The sequence below is a fragment of the Camponotus vicinus genome, unplaced genomic scaffold, assembly GCF_025532165.1.
Source record: "Camponotus vicinus isolate PSW18456_S1 unplaced genomic scaffold, iyCamVici1.0 SCAF_14, whole genome shotgun sequence".
Taxonomy (NCBI): domain Eukaryota; kingdom Metazoa; phylum Arthropoda; class Insecta; order Hymenoptera; family Formicidae; genus Camponotus; species Camponotus vicinus.
In genome coordinates, this window is record NW_028141950.1 from 5,206,747 (window position 1) to 5,225,649 (window position 18,903).

Sequence of the window (18,903 nt, forward strand, 5' to 3'; positions counted from 1 at the left end):
TACTGATCTTAAAATAAAATGTTGGCTACTATGTACTTTATGCTTTATATGAAAATGTATTAAAATAAGTGACAAAGTATTATATTTAAGTTGTCTATAAAGGCAAGTGTTTGATTAAAGTGAAGAATAAATTACTTAATAATCTAATTTAGAAATATTTCAATTAAAGTAACAGATAAATTAATTTATGAGAATGGTTAGATATAAATAAGAAGGATATAAAGATATCTTATATTAGCTATCAAAACACAACAAAATAATTAATTCCCAAAGATATTTGCAAAAATATCGATCAATCTACAACGTAATATTGCACGTTAATCGCTTTATGAAGTAGATTATTAATTGAAACACAAGAGATAAAGTGTTATCTCCATAAAATAATTTATGAAAATATTAATTCTACATGCAAAATATCTAACTAGTTTCTAAGATATTATTACACAAGCTTACTCGACCTATAAAAATGTCGAATCAACAATTTTAACTAGTAAAACGCTTGGTTAGTTTATAAAAACATCAGAATGATAATGATATCGCCTCCATTTCGCAGTTGTTACCTAATTATCGAGTATAAATCCCTCTCCCCTGCCACCCACCCCTGAATTAATTCAATGCAATTATTTAAAGGCGATAAATTGAACGTATATCCGATAATAAATATGACGGAAATATCGGAAACAAGTTTTATATTGAATGTACGTAGACGTAACAGAAGAGAATTATTTTTTAAGGAAGGCGCATTCAATTTCCGACGCTTCGAAATATGCTCTAGCGAAGGCTAATTGCCTACTGAAATGCAAATTTTTGCGCGCGCTCGCGCGATGCACGTGTAACTCGTATTATATCGCGCGTTTTCCATATTCGGCACGTACGTTACGACTCGCTGAACATCTTTCGCGTATCATAATGATATCCGGCGTATAATTTGAGCTAAATCGAACACCAACGCAAGACACCTATGGTTTTCAATTTAAAATCCTGCGCGCACCGCAGCAAGAATTACGTCTGAAATTAATCAAACAGAAAATCCGATTAACCCCTGGCCGCACAATCCGACCGCGATTCGCGCTTTTAATAATAGTATGCAAGCTAAAAGCGTTATTATTTGGGCCAGGAATGCGCAGAAATTTCTGCTGAATCGGTTACCGAGTGAATATGTAATGTTATTTATACGAAAATACGGGGCCACCGATATTATTCTATTAGTCTCTCTCTTTCTTTCTCTCTGTCTTCTTCAATACACAGAAAAAAGGATATTCTTGTTTTGAAAATATATTTAGTTTTAATATGGAAATCTTGAAGTGAGATTATATTGCGTTAATTAAAGAAAAATATAATTGCTTACTTGAATGAAGCCATTTTATATAGTTTAATCAAGCAAAATATATTCTTATGATTTAAGATTTAATTTTCTTGAATGAAAAAGAAACAATGTTAGACAGAAAATAATATTTTTAAATCAAAGATTATAATTTTCTTAAAGTAGAATTAAATAATTATATATTCTTGAAGTGACAATTGCAATATTAAAATAAGACTATAATATTGTCGAAATTTAAAATTATTAAATTCTTCCAAGAAGATTATAAATTGTTGCGTATATACGAAACAATGAACGCCTTAGTTTAAGTATATAAGTTTTGATTCGACACTTATTTTTTTTCTCGTTTTAAGATACGTTCGACGCGAGATTTTTTCCTCGCGTTCGATGGAGGATGAATCTCCGCGTCGAGACGCGAGCGGTGCACGAATGTGTCGGGTTTTGCCATCGTATTTTATCTACACGCGTTATTCCACACGCGCGGTGCACTTTATCGTGGTGGTAGATCAGCGAACGAAACCAAGAACACAACCGTTCGTGCACGCGGCGTCATCCGGTGGATCGGCGAACGTGCGAAGTGCTTGAGATCTGATTTATGACACGATTCGCAATGATTCTCGCCGCGATTCTCCCCGTGTGTCACTGTGTAATTACAGCGCCGGAGATTACGATGCACTTTTAATTCCATCGACAAACTTTCATTTCGAGCACCCCGCAAAAAGTGAACGGATTAAAATCAATCGATAAAAAAAGAGCGAGAGCCACGAATCGCAAATTATATAATCGTAAAATTAAAAATTTGTTGCGGGATTTTCGCCCCTGAAATTATTCGTCAATGTAAGTTATTACGTGAAATATATATATTAAAAAAATGATAATTTTTTAAATCAAAATATATAATTGTTCTTGAAAAATTCAGTTTTTTAGTCTTGATATATTTTTGATTCGGCAAAGTTCTGGGCGAAATCCTCTCTAAATGACAGTTCAATTCTTAGCGACATGTATCATCGAAATCTGATTTGATCATCATTTTTATCGATTTTAATTCGAATTTTATTCCCGATGTAATATAAAACTAGTAAATCCGCGACATTATCATTATAATCCGCGAAATACGAGCTTCTGGATATATGCGAACCAGCCACTTCCTCCGCAAAGCTCCTTATATGAAGGATTTAGGGAAGCACGTTCTTTCGGGCGAATCCTATCCCCGGGATGCAGGCACTTATTCTGATTGGATAAAGTGAGGACGAACGACGAGGAGATTAAATACACTTCTCTTACACGTGTATGTTATATAATCTGACAGATAGTCATACTCGGTATAATAACGAAAATTTTCTGTAATAAGGTGAAATAGTGCATATGAACGATCACGTGGAAATGTGCGAGCAAATTAATTCTGGATTCGAAACATGGAGCATAACTGTTTCACGTTATAATATTAACTATTAATTTAGTACATGCGTTAAATGTTAATTTAATATCTTTTAATTAAATCAAACGTTAATGAATATACAAGTGAATTAATCATGTGTAAAATTAAATAAATCAACAAAACGGAAAAATGGAATTTTGTAATAATAAATAATATTTAGCTCGTAATTAAATAGAAAAAAATATTAAATAACATCTTTTGATCTCCATCTTTTATTTATTTTTAATTTTTAATTTTTTAATACTTTTATTCCTCCGTTAATTTTTTAATAATGTGTAAACCTATCGGCACAAGTGTGTATTTGATCGTCAACGACAGGAAAGTTCAGACACACATTATAATCTGATAATAAATGACTCAAGTGAGTAAATAACGACGACACAAAAAAGATACAAAGGGCATAGATGTACTTTGCTTCCTTTACACAATTCTTTTCTTCATTCTGTTTTCTTTTTCTTCGAATTGATAAAGAGCGCGCTGATTCATACAATATATCTCTCAATATTATCTACATTTATCGCCATTGCCATTGTCACTATTTTCTATTTATATGTATATAAGTCACTTTTACGTCATAAAAGCGTAAATCCGTGACGTCAAGAATAGTCAGTACACGATCAATTTGAAACGTCAAAGTTATGTGCTTGCTACCTGGGTATTTATTTTGTATTTCATATATTTACTTCGTCTTTTAAATAAATAGAATCAAAAAAGAAAGACTTTATTAATTAAAACATCCACAAATGCTATTTAATTTAAAAGTAATAATATTTAATAAAGTTAAAAAATTCCACGTTAATTTCGTTGATTCAGTAATGCAGCCCGATTACTATGATTATAAAAAAATATATAAATTTTGCGAGAAAAAAAAATGGAAAGAGAGTAATAGGACTAAATGAATTGCAGGATAAAATGCACTCCCTCCTCGCTCCCGGCGCTTTAACATTTGTTCGCGAAACCGGTTAACGTTCTCGCGTGCAACGGTGCCGCAGAGAGATCTCGCGCGCGCGCGTAAAGAGAACAGCATGGAATAATAATAATTTCGCATCCGCACGCGGCGCGTTATAATAATCTCTCGACGCGCCGGCGCGATTTTACGAACGAACGAGCGCGAACTTTCATTCGCGCCGCGGCGGGAACGTATCGGTCTAATATAGATGCCGGGGCGCGATAAGGTCGCCCTTTCATGCCGGCCGTCTCGATAAAGTGTATCCCTCATTTAGCCGCCAGTGGTGTCACGCACAGGTACAAATCGCATTCCACGTGCGATCGCATTCCAGGCGGCCCGAGACCCGCATCTCCCACGTGTGTTTGTACGATTTCGACATCTCCCGATATCGCGTCCCCCTCGGGACTCCTCCTTGCGACATCGCGTTCCCTTCGGGAGCCTCCCTCGTATCGCATCCGAGTTGCGTCAACGTGACGAAATATAGTCGAATGACAATCTGTGACGAAATAGGACTCACGCTAGGATTGCGTGCTCGAAAAGGCGCGTGTGAGTTGGAAACGATTTGAGAAATTCGCGTGGGCTCCCCGCGAATTAAATTGCAAGTATAAATTCTTATTCCTCGAAGCGGATTTTCCTCGACAAATTTTAATTTCAAATGAAGGAATACTGCAAAGGGATACATTTAAATATCGCGAACTGAGTAAACCTTGATGCTTCTTATAAATTTATTTTCGTTAAAAATTAATAGCATCGCTCGAAATTAAGGTCGATACATTGTTAAGTAAAATGGTTTACCGATAATACACATTTGTCTGATTCAAGCATTTAATTGAATATTCATAATGCATAATTAAAAATAAAAACGCGTAAATGTATAATGAACACTCGATTCGGTTGAAACTTGCGAATAAGTATTGCTTCGGGATTCATAATTAATTTCTTTTCTCTCTCTTCTCTATTATTGCACGTAATCCACACGAATATATGATTGTTTGAGTGCCATTTCCCGAAAAGTTTCGCAGTTTATCGAGATCAAAGCATTCATTATTTGCGCAATTTCAAAGTTGAACGATCTTTCCGAGCCTTTATGGGTCTCGATATATAATTGTATCAAGCGCTCTGCAAACATCGGATGAAATATGATGAAACTTAAGTAATGAACTGACTCGAAACTCGATCTCCAGTCGACAGTACATAAATCAAATAAGAAGCTGGCTCTCGTGTCCCGGTCGGAAAGATACATAGTAGCGGTTGCCATTACGATTTTGTGTGCTTCTTACTCTTATTCATCGTCAACAGGTCAGACTAGCTCCGAGGAAACTAACGTCGAAACGTTCCTCGGCACGAAAGTCGCGAGGAATCTCTTACACGAGAGAAGGAAAGAGAGGCTATGCATCAATGTTGCATCGAAATAAGACGGTATCGAGTGTTTCGTACAGCGAAAAGTACCTACGATATTTAAAACTTCTTGTGCAACGTAATATTAACGCTTGATCGCGCGCTTATGACAGTTACATGTAAATCGACCTGTAATCATATACCATTCATCTGTCGTTATAAGAATTATCTCGTGCACTTTGTATTTTCTTCACTCCAGGTTAGTTCTTTTCAACACGATAATTGCAAGAAAATGCTATATTGATTAATGTTTAAAATAATATAATTAATATAAAATAAAATAATATAATATAATTAATATATTTAATATAAAATAAAATAAAGTAATATAATATAATTAATATAATCATAATTAAAAAATCATCTTTGTATCTTCTAATATATTTATTTATTTCATAAAAAGCTAATATTTTATTTTATCTTTATAAATACCTCTTCGATGCAATTATTTCTTTCGAATCGAAACTTGGCAGAGTTAAAAATGTTCTTGCAACTGATTCGTTATAGAGATCTGAAGTTACAGTCGATCGATTATTTTTGATTCTGACTTTACGATGTACAGGACAATGGACGACGCGTTTGAGCTGTTTGTCATCGCGCGATAAGATGTACGTGTCTCATCGACGACCGAGTGTCGTCACGTGAAATCTATCTACGCAACAAAGTAGCGTAAGTGACGAAAGAGAGAAACTGTTAACGGGTGTATAACTACTATTTTTACGATTCACGTGCCCCAGGTCCAAAAAAAAAGCTCATACGCGTTGGTTACCTCTTACGCATTCGCAGTGATTGCATTGCTCATGCAGGTGACATATTTATAGGCGAGCGAGATCTTTTCCTTTTGTAATGCATTAGGCAAAAAGTGTAATAAATCGATCGATTAAATCGTGCGTACGATATGCTTAATTATGCTTATGATAATGGACGAAAAAATTAAGCATATTTTAATTACGTTGTTTATTAGGTATCACTTTTTTAGAAATCAGACATTTTTATAAAAGTATGTAAGATATTGTATGGTATCAAATATATTGCATCATTGACAGCTACGTTTGATGGCAAATTTTTCGTTTTAACTAAAAAATTTGACAGCTTATTGTTCGCATTAAATTGCACGATCAATCTCAGTCAACCTCTTCATTAAATTTCCTAAAAGTTAAGGCTACATTTTATTTCAATTCCATCTAAAAATCAATTATTTATTTATATCTTCAAACTGATTCGTTAAAACTCTTTAATATTTAATTTAATTGTAACTCTTTAATATTTAATTTAATTGTAGAAAATAATTATATTATTATTAATACCCAATAACTATTAAACAAGCAATCGTAACTTTTGCTTACTTTATTCCATCATACACATGTTTTAGATTAGATTTCTCTTCAGGTGTGGTATATAAGGTGTAATAAAAATTTCTGCCTTACGGAGAGAGAGACGCATTTCTAGCACGAGCGTAATAGGACTTGCGCAAGCAATTCCTTGATAGAAAATAACGAGGAAAATCGTTTGCGGCGAGTATTCCCGATTGTCGGAATGTGGCGTAATTATTTTTCAATGCCACGCGTCCTGCTATCACGGGCGGGTTACGCTTATTATATAACAATAAGAGCAACAATAAGGTTACCTACATTACGCCACTTTCTCTTAACGAGCATAATGCATGGCCGATGCGCTTCAATCCAGTCTTCGAATCACTTCTGATAGAGTTTCTCGCCGCTCGCCACGACTCGGGCAATAAAAACAATAAAAAAATTAATATACATAATGAAATTACTTGCAATTAATAAACGTTTTATCGATACGATCGTGTAATTTATTTTTTTATATATTTAATTAAAAGAAAATATTTTATCGAGAAATAAATAGCATCTAATTTATTCAATTTTTAAACGCATTCATTTTACAGAGAAAATAAATGTAATTCATTTATTTATTGCATTATATATGTAATTGACGATTAATTGTGTAATTATTAACAGTTAAATAATTTGTAACATTACAGATAATACAGGCTAATATAAAATTACTATTTTTTCCTCATAATCCGTTGGAACGGATTTTTTTTTCTTAGTCGTGTGGCTAATAAAAAAAGACTATACGACCGGTAACATCCTGAAATAGCATCTAAGAGATAGAACGATTTATAGACGTTTGCTATTTTTTATAAGAGATGTCTCATCTATTTGAAAACTATCTTATTTGATTAACTTGAAGCCAATTTTCTTTGATTAAGATGGATAATATTATGGATCATTAGTAGAGAATAAGAAATAAGAATTATTTAATATAATTTAATAATGTTAAAAAATCAATAATCAAACCAAGTCGAATTTGTCTTCAACATAAAGTCGACACGATTTAAAAAAGTACGTTTTATCATTCTTGAAATATTATTTTTGGCAGAATTTCGAGTCCTAAATATTAAATAGCTTTCCCTATATAATTTTGATCTCGAAATCAAAAATATATTTAGAAATTCAAGTTTGCGCTTTTAAATAAACATTAAGTAGTTTAATTTAGATATACGTTCAAAAATAAACGAATTAATAGATATGATTAATGAGCACGGTTCTATTCTCGATATTTTGATATTTAATCGCGTGCAAATTTATCAACACTTGGCCGTGTCTCGTGTAAACATAATAAAATTATTACTAGATGTAGACATGTTATTTCGGCAAATAATCCACTACAAAAGATTTCAATGAAACATGACCGAAAAATAAATGTTCTTTCTTGAGAAAGGATATAAACACACGCGTGAAAATTGTCAAAAACTGAGAGTACCACGATCAAGTGTGACTTGAGTCTTCGCCAAACACTTTTGCATTCTAGTGGACAGTATTGCCATCTCTTACACGTGGGATCAAGAAGTTTGACGAGTCGACAAGAAAGTATACTTAAATTAAATTAGTAAACAAAACACATAATAATATACATAACCGAAGTGATATAATAATCAAATATAATCCATGTTCAAATTATAACGTTTGAACGTTTGTCGTGACTGTTAATTCAAGAATCGCGTGTCGATATTATTCTAATTTCGATATCAGGTCAGATTCCGATGAATGAAAATAACCCCGACTATTCGCGACAATAGAAACGCTCTCTATCAAATCATAAATTTTTGATGCATTCTACGAGTTCCGATCTCCCGTCCTTTTATCGTCCCTGACAAGAGACAGAGCGGTGAGAGTTTTGCAGGCGTTGCGTTCTTTACGATCCGTTCGTGATTAAATCATAACTCATACGTCGCAGAATTCCGCAAATGCGACTGACTCACAACTCATGACGACGAGCGACCGATCCAGCGAGCGGTCGTCGGTAAAATAAACTAATTATAGGTCGCAATATGCGCGAGGCATAAGTGTATTCTCCGCTGGTTCCGTTTTAAATCCGCGGAACTCGAAAGGGATAAATTGCTCGCGCGTTTTTGTCGCCGATAAACGACTATTAATAATGTAAATGCGCCTTAATTGTGCGCATAATTTAAGAGCGGGATAACATCAAGTATATATATATATCATAATTTTAATCGTTAAATTCATCTCTACCATACATCTACGGAACATTATCTTTTTTTATTCACGAGTTCCTCAATTAATCCTGAATCTTTTTGCAATTTTAAAGTATCTTAGCGAGTGAAAATTTAAAATGAAATTTTTTAATCCTCTGAGCAATGCTTGACAAAAAACTGATCGAGTAACTTTTTTAAGTAATTACATTTTAATGCGAAAAATAAAACGACTTTTTTATTACACATTATATATCAAATGCGTGTCAAGATACAAGCTCAAGTCGCGTTAATGGCACAATATTCCGTAAAATATTTAGTAAAAAAAAACTCACGCGAGCAAATCATGTGGCTGACAGGCGATCGCGGTGGACACCCTGTATACGGGCGAAGCTGCATCCCACTTTTGCACCAAGGTATATCCCGCGCCATTCTCTCTCTTTCTCTCCGAATAAACTAACTATATAAATCCGACTGGATCGCGCCGGGACTGCACACGGCGAGATTAATGTGATTACCTGTGTTCAGGTAACAGTGACACGGTGTGAACTGCCCTTGAGTGTGCCTGCCTCCCCGAGATGCTGCGCCGGCAACGTCGCAATTCCGTGTCACACGCATATACGCACGCACGCACGCACGCATGCACGCGCTCGCGGCGCTGCCATCGGCGCGATTTGACTTTTCCGATGCGCGAAAAAGTTTTTTGCACACTTCGACCCGATAACAGCGCGACGATGACGATGACAATCGCCAGAAACCGTTTTCGTCGATATCGATTTCGAATCTCGATCGACGCACCTTATCGCGAATTATCGCAGAAAACTTGGCCAGTGTTGCCAAGAAGACGCGATTGTGTCACTTTGATACATCACAATGACACGTTATTGGCTGTAAACAATTATATGTAATGACTGTAAATGTGTGCGTAAAAAGAAGGAAAAATTGCATGTGCGTGATTGAAATTTCAATGCTACGAATAAATAAATATTTCATCTTTCTTTAGACTTTTGTAATAATATAACTATTAATTCTTATCACAATACATTTTATTGATATAAAAAAAATTATGAAAGCTATCAAAGTTTTGAAACTGCTAGAATAAGCTCATTAGAAAGTGGCATTACACTTTGTATTGTTATTACATTTTTGCCGAAGATGACGTCACGTTATAAGAATTACGTTATAAGAATACCGTAAATTTTTCTACAAGCGAGCAGCTATAAATGTCTCGTATTATTCTCAGAGATCTCCACCGATAGATTAAAACAGATTAGATAAGAAAAATATAAAGAAACAAATATTTCATATAGAATGTTGAAGCGCTCAGCTGACTGAAACGTTACGACCGTAAAGGAAATCGCGGGAGTCGGAGTGAATAATAGCCGGCGAATAATCTCGAGTCTAAAAAAAAAAAGTTAATCCGTTGCGAATTTGCTTATCTGGCTCGGAAGTCCCATCTCCGTGACGGGCATCTCCAATTGCGAGCCGCAACGCGATCTGCCAACAAAATTCTAGTTCTATAGAGGCTAGATTATGGTATCTCGACGTCTTTTTTTACGGAATAGCCACAAATATACGGTTTTCGTAATAAGTTTTTTTTTGTTCAAATCTTTTTCCTCAAAAAAAAAATTGCAGATATATTTTTTCACAATTTTTTAATACTTAATCAGTATCGATTAATCTTGAATATGAAAGATGTCTCGATGTAAAAAGAGCGATAAAATATCCATATTAATATATTGTAATGTATGAGAAAAATATTAAATCATTATTTCTGTTTCTCTTCGTCAGGTTTTTAAATATACAGATATGAAACGCGCGATTAAAAGCTAATGACAGCAGTCGTATCTTTAATTTGCTTTGATTATATCTTGACAGTGACACAGAAAATGATAATCAACGACTGATAAAATCAAAGAAAGCGATCGATGCGCAATAACGACGAGTAGCTCTTGCTTTGTAGAAAAACAACGATTCGGAAGTGTAATTTAAATTTTGTGCGTACTATAATTTGCGAAAAGTATGCTATAATAAAACAACATTAATATCACAACTACAATATTAACGTTGTTTATTTTTAAGGGACAAAGACAAAGTGTTTATAATTTGAAAAATTACATTAGAAACTACAAAGACATTTATCGCTTCAATTTAAATTATTAATCTTTTCAGAAAGCTTCACGATTTTTTTATATCAAACAAAATTAAAAATAAATTTATTTTTGATATAAAAATTATTTAGATACAAGAAATTAAATTATGTATTCTTGTTCTTAATTAAATTAAAAATCTCTGTAAAAATTGCATTGTAACGACAAAAAAAAATACATCATTCTTCCTTTGATTTTGTAAGATTAAAGAGCGCGATCAAAAAGGGAGAGGAGGAAGAATAAAGATTTGCACGCGAGCGATCGCAATCGTCGCACATTCCCCGGTTGTTATTCCTCGGCGTTTGGAAAAACCGTTTCTCTTATTGCCATTGTCGTTTCACACCATCCGACTACTTTGACCCCCGACCTTATGCTTCTGCCGAGCGAGCTTATGTGTACATAAGATACGAGCGAATCATACTCTTAGAGCCGGCTAAGACTTTACTACACTTCGTTTTATCCACTAGCGTTCGCAGGTTAATTTCTTCGCTTTCAACTTGAACTCCACCTTAATAGATTTTTAATTCGATACTCGATTACGAAGAAAGAATTAATCGAGACGTTGGATGTAATAAAAAGTGAGGGATTTTCTTGTAGAAATTTTTGCTAACAAATGATAAAAAGAATTTACATCGCGTAGAAATATTAACCGTGACACGACATCTTCGTTGAATGATTGATAACTTTCTTTGAATCCACACAGAAAAAAAGGACATTCTTGTTTTGAAAATATCTTTAGTTTTAACATGGAAATCTTGAAATGAGATTTTATTGCGTTAATTAAAGAAAAATGTAATTGCTTGAATAATTGCTTACTTGAATGAAGCCATTTTATATAGTTCAATCAGGAAAAATATATTCTTATGATTTAAGATTTAATTTTCTTGAATGGAAAAGAAACAATGTTAGACAGAAAATAACATTTTTAAATCAAAGATTATAATTTTCCTAAAGTGGAATTAAATAATTCTATATTCTTGAGGTAACAATTACAATATTAAAATAAGACTATAATATTGTTGAAAATTATTAAATTCTAAAAATTCTAATTTAAAATTATTAAATTCTTCTAAGAAGATTATAAATTGTTGCGTATGTATGAAACAATGAACGCGTTAGTTGTATATAAGTTTTGATTAGACACTTATTTTTTTTCTGTACACGTCTCTGAATCTAACATGCATAAAAATGCAAGAGACATTCTCGTATACTAAACTTTGCAAATGTTGAATAAAAATTTATGCAAATTTAACTTTTGCTATGACACTGCATCAAAACTGATAGGCAAATCTGAAAGTTGATGACAATACGTGAAAAAAATTATACGTTAAGCGGCGCCATTCGAATTGTATGTTAATTAATCGTTACAATATAATTCATTGCTCACCGAAGGTGAGAATAATAAAGAATTTTAACATGTGATTACGTGTCTCTGCATCTTTATGAAATGCAAAGTTGTCGCGAGTACAATGTGAAAATTTTCGTTTCCAAATAATTATAAAAACAAAAAATAAGACACATACGTCTTCTTATCTGCGTAAACGAGATAATTTTATTAATACTAAACAATAGCGCTTTGAAACCATCGAGGTCGCGTATCTCCGAAAGATAGGAACAAAGAAAAAATATATCGCAAAAAAATCTTTGTCCAGAAAACAAAGTAAAATTTTTGCGATAAAAAAAAATATAAGACACTTTCTCTCTCTCTCGATTCAAACAATACAACTTTCCCTTTGTTTCTTTTTCTGTTCGCGGGTAGTTTTCGAGGACGGCAGTCGAATTGAGAGAAGACAACGGGAAGAAAGAGAAATTGATCGTCAGCGGGATTAAACACAAGACGCTCCTGTCAAATTGTACCCTCTCTTTCTCTCTTTCGAGATAGTAACCGAATTGTCTTGTCCACTCGCGTCATTGGACTTGCCAAGCATCGCGATGCGATGATGATGTAACATCTCCTTCTTTGTTCTACCTCATCGTGCGTGTTCGCAGATAGTTCGGACGGCTGAGAAACTGACGGACCTCGGATCTTTCCTCGAATCGTGCGAATCGGTATCGCGATTTTTGCGGTGCACCATAATTCTATCCCTCGAGAGCGCGATAAAAAGCAAACTGTGTAGTCGAGTATAAGTACGAGCATCTCTCTGTCGAATCAACACCCTGTGGTCCAAAACTTTTTTTATATTCGGTAAACATCGCTTTCTTAAATTTTAATATGTGTACACAGAAAAAAATAAGTGTCAAATCAAAACTTATATACTTAAACTAACGCGTTCATTGTTTCGTATATACGCAACAATTTATAATCTTCTTAGAAGAATTTAATAATTTTAAATTTCAACAATTTTATAGTCTTATTTTAATATTGTAATTGTCACTTCAAGAATATATAATTATTTAATTCTACTTTAAGAAAATTATAATATTTGATTTAAAAATGTTATTTTCTATCTAACATTGTTTCTTTTCCATTCAAGAAAATTAAATCTTAAATCATAAGAATATATTTTTCTTGATCAAACTATCTAAAATGGCTTCATTCAAGTAAGCAATTATTCAAGCAATTATATTTTTCTTAAATTAACGCAATAAAATCACTTTTCAAGATTTCCATGTTAAAACTAAATATATTTTCAAAACAAGAATGTCCTTTTTTCTGTGTATAAAAAATATATAGAAAAATAAGTGTTAAAAAAATTAGAAATCTTTAAAAGATGAAAAATTAGGATTAAAATTATATAGAAAAGTAAGAGTCTTTATTTATCCTTGGAAAATAATTCGTAATAAAAAATTTTTTTCTAGGATAAATAAAGACTTATTTTTCTATATATTTTTAATCCTAATTTTTTAAAATATTAAATAATTGGTCATATTTTAATTTAGAAAATTAAGTCTTCTCGTCGTTATTCAAAGATGACGAGAAAATTTTGCTTTGAGAAAGAAGGCGGAACCGAGAAGAAACAAATCATTACGTAATCATGCGAGCTATAGTATAAGATTCGTATAAAATTTACGAAGCAATCGTCGTAGTAATATTTAATGAGCCACGACATCAAATTATCTCACAAGCTACTCGATATACTAACCGCTTCATACCGCCCCTTATCATTCGTTATCATGCGCTTGCAAACCCAAGATAGTGTCATTTAGCCAGTAGAAATAACAGATAATCGCGAAATTAAGCTTGCAGTTTATTTAGATTAAGATTTTTTTTATTAGTTTCATCAATATTGTGCGATACCTCTCTCAAAATGTATCCTGTACTTGCGTATTGTACTTTATTGCACCGTGAATTATGACATATTTGTAAAATCATTGTTTACGATAACAATATTATCATTTCAAGTACTGCAAGATAAATGAAAATTAAATAAGTGTATGTATATTATTAAATTAATACATTATTAAATATATTATTATATTATTAAATTATTATTATATTATTAAATTAATTTATAGAGAGAAATTTTATAGTATTTCTGAAAAATCGTTTTTTTTTTTTTTCAAAATTCTTTCGATCAGAGATTTTACATTTTCTAAAAAGAAGGCAAAAAGAAAAGGAATGAAATTCTCGGGACAAAAGGACGAAGAAATGCAGAAATCAGAGACATCCTAGTTACCGGAACTCGCGTTAAAGTTAACGTCGGTGGTTCGACAAGGCTATAAAATTTACAACGTTGTAAAAGCATGCACTGCCTTGGACACCGATAGCAGCGACAACAAACGCCGCGCAGATGTCTCTCCGCCGACGATGTCCTCTCATAGAGAGAGAGAGAGCACGCTTCCCGGCGTGCGCTGATATCCTAGTTTACGCCACGTCTCCTCCCGTTGTCGTCGTCGTCGTCGTCCGCGAATACGACGGTCGTGCGCATTAACGAAAATCAATAACCGATAATTATGGTCGCCGTAGCGCCTTTCCCCCCCCCCCCCCCCGTCGGTGCCGTCGTCTTTGTTCTCGTCGAAATAATCCCGACTTCCGCGACGACGAGTTTCCCGAGGGCGAGGAATTTTGCGAGGAAACGCGAAACGCGGTCAACGCGATGACGCGAGGATAGTAAGATAAGGAAAGAAAGCCAAGGCGACGTTATTTTTCCCGCACGAATGGAATGGATGGATGGACGGACAGACGGACGGATGGACGGACGGACGGACGGACGCACACAGTCGCGGCCGGCCGGCTCGACGATGATGAGGGAGGCCTGGCAACATCAGAGACCGGAGAGGGAGAGGATCTATATCCCGACTCGGCGAGACCCGGTGCGCTCGGCTAGGCTCGACAACGCTCGCCTCGTCGTCGTCGCGACCACGTGACTCGCGATACGTTCTCTACTCGCTATTCGGCAAACATCAGACCGATTTCGTCCCGCATATTCGCCTCTCCTGACATATGCGTCGAGACAACAATGAGGCGGAGAGAGAGGATCATTTCCGATACGAGCGTATTCGTTTCGTACATTTTTTACGATGGATTAGTCTACGCGAAATATTGATAACGTCGAGTTTTTTTTGACACACCCCGTATGTCTCCTCTCTCGACGGGTTATTTAGTATTCGCACAGATACTCACATTGTGTCGCCGGCGACGGGATCGGTTACGCGGCGCCTACCGCAGCTAGCCAAGTTTCTATTTTGCTACATGTGGCTCGCACGCCGCGTGCAGCGTGCGTCGACAGTGACGCATTGCGTACACGCTGTGCTACTTGCGGCCGCAGGACAGCGCCCGACAATGTGATGCTCCCCATCAATTCCCTCATCTACTAAATATCACAATTGTACTATTATTTAATTTCAATATATATTAAACGTCCCTTGTACATCATCCTCTCCTCTCAAAATACTTGGACGTGTCGCTGGAGCGAATCTTGTGGTCATTATCAGTCGATTTAAATTCCAAAAAAACAAAGGTATTCGGTTACTCGAAAAAATGCGATCTCGTAACAAGGTTGTTTATAATGTCGGGAACGTTTTTTTTTGCTGTGCGTACGAGCTTTTTCTGGCACAAAACCGGTGGCCCCGGCGCGCCTCGCAAAAGCGGCAAACCTCGCAAACACGTGCGGCTAAAACGCAAAAATGCAGCTCCCGCGCTCGGCTTGCATTCATTTGCAACGCGCGCCTCGTTCGAGCCGCTCTCTTTCTCTTTCTCGCGCCTACCTTTCCGGTGCGCGGCATGTGACTCACATCGGGTATCGCCGCATTCAAAAACTTCTCGTCGTGCGTTTTACTACGCGTTCGCGTAGTCTTTGACCGATGGCGACTCGTTTCACGCGCGATCGACCGCGGGAACGCGAGCGCGAATTCCAGTTGCAAAGAAATATTATAATTGACTATTTGAATAATGAATGTACGGTTAAGTGTCACATTAAATGCCGATATAATCTCCGATATCTCATTCGAACGATAAATGTTCGAAGTCTCTGAGAGTCTTCTGAAAGTTACTGAGACATTAAATAAACATTGAAGGAAGAAAATTATAAGTAGGAAAAATTTATTTAAAAAACAGATTCAATCTAGCAATTGCAAGTTTTTTAAATAATTGTTGCAACAAAGTATTTTTTTTTCACTTTTGAATTTTTTCTCCCTCTCTTCTTCTTTGACATACTTGTGACATTTAACAGCTGACGTATATATTCATAATTCTATAAAAATAAAATATAAATAACATTTTTCTATAAAATTATTAAATAAAATTTTAAATAAAATTTTATCTTCTATTCAATTATAATACACACACATTTCTCGCATAATTTTCCATGGTCAAAACGACATCGATCTTTGTTGGACGCAGTCGCAGATACCTGAAGCCTTACTAACGTGTTGGGACGAATTAGAATGTCATGTCATCGGCCCGAGTTAAATCTTTACGTAGACTTATTACACGCCTTTTCAAATTTGTAATCTAAACGTCATCTCTCAAGAATTATTTCTATAAAATTATAAAAAAAAATAAAAAAATTTACACAACAAATTAAAAAAAATCTTAGGACTGCACGCATGTTTTCCTTATCGAATGCAGTAAATCTAATATCTCATTGTCCGTTATACATGTTGCAGGTGCAATACATTCAAAAGAGCGCATCATCGGGCAAATTACTTATCGCGACGCGCGTTTTCCGTGAGCAACGCTTGCATTCTCTCGTCGTTACGCGATATCTTATACTCGGCACAAGAGCGCTCTATCCGCAGGAATATCTCTCGCGGCGAGAAGTTTATCGATAATTTAACACACAGCCACGGAACGGAATCTATTACGACGATGGAGTGTTAAGTAGGCGGAGAGCGTTGCGTATACTTATACTGCGACTGGTAACGAGACGCCATAAGCGCTCAAGCTATCGGCCGATGTGCTTCCATAACGCGCAAATTATTGCGAGACAGATTTTATTGGCGAAAAATGCGAATGTTAAACGCGATGTTAGATATTACCGGTAGAATTATGAAGGTTCGGGAGACTTTAACCATCTCGCGGGCATTTAATTTTCCAACTCCAAAAATAAAAAACAAATCGAGGGCACCTCGAACCAGCGCAATCTCAGCTCTGAATTTCTCACGATGACAGATACTTGCGTGTAAAATTTTTTTAAATATAATTTTTAAAAATGTAATTAATAAAATATAATTAATAAATATCATTAATAAAATATAATTGATAAATATCATTAATAAATATAATTGATAAATAAAATTAATAAATATAATTAATAGAATATAATTAATAAATATAATTAAAAAAATATAAATCTTGTCTATAAATTATTATTATAAAAATTATGTAAGCATATTAAAAAAATCGCACAAATAAAAATAGTCCAAATAAAAGCCTAAAGATAAATGGGTAACAATAAAAAGAAAATTTACGATAAATCCAATTAAGTCCCGTACGTCTCGCGCCGTATATATCTATCGTACGAGCCATAATTTCGCCGTGCGATTATTTCCTTCCCTATTATCCGCGAAAAATCCCGATCCCGGCCGTTATTAGCGATAGTCGGGACGGAGAGATGCAAAAGAATAGTTGGCGGTCGTTTGATAGCGGCGGCAACGGATACTTAAATGTCTACGAAGGAGGGGCCCCGTCATCGCACAGGATACGAGGGAGGGTATATATATATCTCCCAGGTATATAAACAGACCTGCAGAGGAATCGGGGGAGGGGGAGGATAGGGTTCGATGTGGAAACTGCGTGGAAGATGCCCGAGGAAGATGCGAGACAGGTACTCCCCGAAAAAGGAGCAAACGGCAGGAGCGGGGCCGCCTCAAAGGACCCTGCTCTCCTCCTCTCTCTCCTTAAACCTAAATATAACGGCCAGTCAAGTGCAATTCCTTTCCTCGATCACTCCACACGCCATATTGGGCGCACGCATGGAACCGCGACAAGTCGGGACACCTTGTATATCTGGATGATGTCGAAAGTGAAAGTATCGGAAGAGCAAAGTATCGATACTTTGATACTAGTGACGTTAGCTCGGTACGTACAGAGTGTCCCAAAAATCCCTCATCCTTTAAAAGAGCACGTATTCGAACAATCTTGTGATAAATTCAAAAAAAATTCGGATGTTAAAAAATAATAAAGAATTTCATTGCAATTTATTTCTATTAAAATGACCATAAGAATTATAGAAATATATCATCTACTTTTCATAGTGAATATAGAATGACATAAATTTCTTGGTATGTGAGCCGCGTTACGAAACATTTCACGAATTTTAAGTTGGAGAGCACAAAACGTGCCCTACTTTCGGTTATTCAAATGCTAACATAATTCTCTCTCCTGGTTTATTATAAATGTTACCTAATTCTCGCTTTCGCGCGAATCGACCTACGGTCAAGCTCAACGAGCGCACGCGTAATTCTGGAAATTAAGAGACGATAGCGTGTGACGTCATTGGCATCTCTGACGTAGTTCCAACATGATATTAAACCGATCGACCGGTGACCCGGTCAGGACATTACCCTAAATAACTAAAAACATCCTAATAACCTGCAAAGCATCGAACAATGAACGTATCTATAAAGGGGAATTTATAAATACCAGTCTACCCCTCCTCTTCGCGACAATTCTTCTGATCCTGATTTACCCCGTTTGACATTTCGCGGAATGATAGAAATATCGATACCCCAATTTCGATT

The 18,903-nt window shown here is 35.2% G+C and overlaps 1 protein-coding gene across 5 annotated transcripts in view; it reads right to left on the reverse strand.

The window, feature by feature from the left end:
* The window catches only part of LOC145965470 (uncharacterized), a 117,834-nt gene that overhangs the window by 90,659 nt on the left and 8,272 nt on the right, over window positions 1–18,903 (reverse strand). The window contains exon 1 of one of the 5 annotated variants that reach the window (XM_083089055.1): window positions 8,965–8,983. The exons of the other annotated variants lie outside the window; for them this stretch is intronic. The gene's annotated coding sequence lies outside the window, so the exon portion shown is untranslated. Of the gene's footprint in view, window positions 1–8,964; window positions 8,984–18,903 lie in introns of those variants that run through there. 5 annotated transcript variants of the gene reach the window in all.